Raw genomic sequence first — 5,568 nt, 5'->3', positions numbered from 1 at the left:
GGAGTGATTCAGAAGGCATGGAGTATTCCCTGTAATGGAACAAAATGGTTTAAGGTGAAGGAGAAAATAAAAAATTGCAGAGTTGAGCTATTGAAATGGAGTAGCGGCAAGAAAGGGAACTCGTTTGAAAAGATTAAATGGTGCAAAAAACGGATTGAGGATATTAAGGCATCGACTTCTGATGATAAAAGACAGCAAGTACAGGATATGAAAAAACAGCTAAAAGTGGCTTATAATGAGGAAGAAGCTTTTTGGAACCAGAAATCTAGAATAAGCTGGTTGAAGGAAGGGGATAAAAATACTCAGTTTTTCCATGCAACTGTGAAGGGGAGAAGGAAAAGGAATAGATTGCATAAGTTAAGAAAGGCGTGTGGTGATTGGACAGCAAATGAGAATGAGCTGGGTAGAGAAGTTGCTAACTACTATGGTGAATTGTTTAAGTCCACGGCAGCTGGGGAGCTTGATGAGATATTAGAAGGGATTCCTATTACTATAACTGAACAAATGAACAAGGAACTGACTAAAAAAGTGGATGAAAATGAGATAAAGAATGCATTCTTCTCTATGGATCCAAATAAGGCTCCTGGTAGTGATGGCATGTCCCCCTTTTTTTTCCAAAAATTCTGGAGCCTTATTAAAGAGGATCTAGTAAATGCAATCCAAGATTTCTTCCATAATGGTGTCATTCTTAAGGCCATAAACCATACTGTTATCTCTCTGATTCCAAAAGTTGAATGTCCCACAGAGATTAACCAGTATAGGCCTATCAGTCTTTGTCAAGTGGTCTACAAAGCTCTAGCAAAAATCCTTGTAAACAGACTCAAGCCTTATCTCAGTAGATGCATTAGTAAAAGTCAGTCTGCATTTGTTCCAGGTAGGTAAATTCTAGACAATGTCATTCTGTCCCATGAATTGATGCATTTTCTCAAAAATAAAAGGCATGGTAGAACGGGATATATGGCTGTCAAACTAGATATGTCTAAGGCCTATGACAGGGTAGAATGGAGATTTTTGAAGGCAATAATGGTGAAAATGGGGTTCTGCTCTACTTGGATAAATTGGATCATATCATGTATCAGCTCAGTTACCTATTCCTTCAACATTAATGGTGAACACAAGGAGTTTATTACACCTTCAAGAGGTATCAGGCAAGGAGATCCTCTATCTCCTTACTTGTTTTTGTTATGTTCAGAAGGACTATCAAGCTTATTACAGAAAGCAAAGTTGGGGAAGGAGTTAACAGGAGTTAAAATCAGCAGGGGGGCGCCAGTCATCACTCACCTATTCTTCGCTGATGATTCCTTGGTGTTCTGCAAAGCTAGTAAACAAGAAGCTGAGAAACTGATTATGATACTTAAAGAGTATGAAGAGGCAACTGGACAGCTTATTAACTTGGAAAAGTCATCAGTGTTCCTTAGTAAAAATACAATGCCAGATGTGAGGGATGAGGTCTGTCAGGCTCTGGGGTCAATTAAACAGGTAGAGCAAGGCAAATACCTTGGACTGCCCATGATTATTACAAAATCAAAGAGCCAGGTGTTTGGATTCATAAGGAACTCTATAGATAAGAAATTGCAAGGATGGAAAAACAAGCTTCTGAGCCAGGCAGGAAAAGAGATTATGCTCAAAGCTGTGGCAATGGCCATGCCTACCTACACAATGTCCTGTTTCAGACTAAATTCGAAGCTGTGCAGAGAAATAAGCTCGAAAATGGCAGACTACTGGTGGGGTGATACTGATGGTAAGAAAAAGCTTCACTGGATAAGCTGGAAGAAGATGACAGAGAAAAAAAGTAAGGGAGGGATGGGGTTCAAAGATCTGCAGTTGTTTAACAAAGCTCTACTGGCTAAACAAGTTTGGAAGCTGATCACGCAACCAAATTTGTTAGTCAGTAAAGTGTTAAAAGGAAAGTACTATCCCAAGCAATCTATTTTCAAATGCAAAGTGCCTCAGAATGCATCTTGGATCTGGCAGAGTTTAGCAGATATCAGAAAGGATATGGAAGCAGGAATTAGGAGGAAAATTGGCAACGGGAAAGGAACCAGAATTTGGTGGGACAACTGGATTCCAGATAGACCTGAAGGAAGACCAACATCAGTTCAACCACAGGGGTGCCATCTGGAGTATGTCTCTGAACTAATCAGGAATAACAGATGGAATAGAGTGCTGGTATTCAAAACTTTCAATCCACAAGATGCTGAGAGAATACTAAGCATACCATTAAGTATGACTGGAATAGAGGACAGCTACTGGTGGAATCATTCTCAAAATGGTCAGTACTCGGTTCAATCTGGATATAAGACTTGGATGAAGGAAATAGAAGTAGAGAGATTAAGAATGTGGAAAGGAGCTGGAACAAGCTATGAAGGAACCAATCCAAGGATTTGGAATACTTTGTGGAAGCAGAATGTAAGTCAGAAAATGAAAGTTTTTGTTTGGAAATGCCTACACAATGGTATCCCAGTCAGAGAGACAATCTATACTAGAACAAGGCAAGGGAATCCCATTTGTACAGGTTGTGGGGAAAAGGAAGAAACCATTGAGCACATGTTGTTCCAATGCAACAAGGCCATGGTAATATGGAAATTGGCACCAGTACAATGGGATGGAATAGCACATCTATCAGGCTGTTTTACCAAATGGTGGATAGCAATTCAGGAAGCTCAGGACAGCAGAGGTGTTGAGGACCAAGTCAATCTCACTATAAACATACTCTGGCAGATATGGAAAGCTAGGAACGGTAGAGAGTTTAACCATAAGAAAAAGGAGCCTTCCAAGGTAATAGAAAAGGCGCTGAAGGAATGGATAGAATTTGAGGAAGCTAACAAAGGGATAGATTCAAGGAAGAGCACTCACGAAACAGAGCCACAGCAATGGAATGACCAAGATCAAAATGAGAGCCATACTGGATTGATTTTAAAGGTCCACACCAGTCCGGATAGAAGGCAAGCAGTAGTAGGGATCGGAATCTCAGCAACAGACAACATGGGAAGATTGCAAGCTTTTTGGGCACTAAGAGAATGGTCATCAGGCGACACTTTACAAGACCAGGCTGTTGCAGTTAGGCTAGCTCTACTGAAAGCTGGAAGTCAAGGCTGGAGGAGCATCAGAATGGAACTGGACAACCGCAAGCTGGTAGATGCCATAAAGGGAGCAAGGCTCAACAATCAGCAGATGGCTACGTTAATTGAGGATATTAGATCAATCTGTACTTTGTTTCATCAGTGCTCCATATCTTTTGTCAAATCTAGGAAATTAGAATGTATTAAGCTAAGCATTTATGCTCTAAACATCTGGATAGATGAAGAATGGGTGAATCCCAATCTTAGATGCTAGGCATCATTGATCTTGTGTGGATAGCTTGTCCGCTTGATTGGACCTTTGTCCAAATACTGTAAAGTTTACGGATGTTTATATAAAGCTAACGTTTCGACAAAAAAAAAAAAAAGTAGAAGGTGCATTAGTTTGAAGAAGAAATGATAATTCAATTGAAGAGCATTACTTTGAAAAAGAAATGCTAATTTAATTGAAGGTTATCTTGTCAATCCTTTGCAAAATTAGATATGTACTATTCACCTCAACTTTTATTTTCCTTTGTCGCAAGTTGCTTGGAATACTTAAGTTTGCTTTATATTGTGACTGTTCGACTTACATTTGACGTGCGCGGGGTATACATATAATATTAAGCTCATTCCAATCAAGTTTTACATTTATAAATTCCTAAATACCCCACACGCGATTTATCGCAAGTATACGAATCGTGAGCGAGTATAGGGTATTAAGGGTCGATCCCACAGGGAAGAATGCAATTACCGATGTTTTCAAACTCCTTTATTATTTAGACTACCACAAATATAAAATTTAAGAAAATAACACTAGAAAACTCCTAGAGATATGGAATTCCTTACTACTCTTGCAAATGAGATTATCGGTTAAGTGAATGCTATTATCTTGATTAGTTATGGCGTAATTTCCTAATGTATGTGAAACCTACTTTCGTAGTGAATCAACTATACTTGTAATTAAGCCATACCTACTCTCGTGGTTATGAAATTAACTACAAGTTCATTTCTTCTATGAAATTACATGAAACAAGTCACTTAAGCCGCATAGGTGCACCTCTACTTTCGTGAGTGTACTCCCTAGGCTTATCACTTCTTTGAACTAGTGTTAAATTCCAATTTTCATTGCAAACTTAACACCTTAAGATTATCATAATTAATGGCCAGTTAATCATGATTAGATAACCAAAAGTGATAAATAATGTACTCAAAATAATATCATCAAATAGCCAAGTAAACCTCACAAACAAAATATAGCAAGTTCAACCATAACTCTAGGCATAAACTTTAACTAAACATAATAAAAACACAAAGCCAACTTGTATTATAATTAAACATGAAATCCAATACAAGAGAGAAAGTAGTAGAAGAGATATCACCCTTGTCACATGAGATCAACCTCTTCATCTTTGCCCCTCCAATATTCATCCAAATCTAACTACAAATACAAGATGGATAAACTACTCTACCTATACTATACTAATGAACCAAGGAAACTCTAGTGAAAACTACATTTCTGGTGAGTTTCTCTAGCCTTCTCCCAAGTTATTTTGAATCCTGCAAGTCCATGGCTATATATAGATGAATGCAATCAGGAAATGAGGCTTGAAACATCCCTTTTACAGCTGCTAATTGGTTGTCATACGTTCATCCATAGCTGTAAATTGTTGAAGGAGAAAACAGGTTGTACCAGCAGCTATTTCTGACCAGAATCTGGCTACTTCAACTGCTATTTTCTCTATGATGACGGCTAAATTAGCTCTTGTGAAAAACATAGAAGTTGTAGCCCATTAAAATAGCTGTCCAATGCCTCAAGAATCATCCAATTTAGAGCTGTCTAGACCGAGATATGATAAAAATACCACTGACTGGTCAATTCCGCGTTTTCAGCTCTCAGCAGCAGACTTTTACTTCTGTATTTTGACATTTTGACCAGGAAAACAGCTGAATTGGACTTTTGATGTCTTCATACCAAATGTAGATCTGTCTCTTAGCTTTAAAATGATATAAAGATCATCTGAATCCAATGTATGTAGCCCAAGATATAACCAAAATACCAACAGATGCCAAAGCTGACTTTTGTTTGATTCTTTTGTTCTCAAGTTGCATTTCTCAGCTGAGTTGAATTTCGGTATTTCAACTTTTGGACAATGAAAACGGCTGAATTAGATTCTGATGTCTTCATACCAAATTTAGATCTATCTCTTATCTTCAAAATGGTATAAAGATCACCTCAATCCAATCTGTGTAGCTCCAGATATAGTTAAAATACCAAAACGTGTCAGAGTTGTCAAAGCTGACTTTTCTTGATTCAAATTGCGTTTTTCCTTTTACACTTCATATTTTATTTTCAACATTTTAATCCATCTTCAATCATCCAAATATTTTCTCAATGCACTTCATTTGATGATTGAATCATTAAACCTACAAAATATGAAATTTTTACCATAAAAATCAATAGAAATGCAATTTTCACACTTTAACCACAAAATGCATATTTTCACTA

This window comes from Coffea eugenioides, chromosome 7, assembly GCF_003713205.1.
Source record: "Coffea eugenioides isolate CCC68of chromosome 7, Ceug_1.0, whole genome shotgun sequence".
Taxonomy (NCBI): domain Eukaryota; kingdom Viridiplantae; phylum Streptophyta; class Magnoliopsida; order Gentianales; family Rubiaceae; genus Coffea; species Coffea eugenioides.
This window is presented reverse-complemented; position numbering follows the sequence as displayed.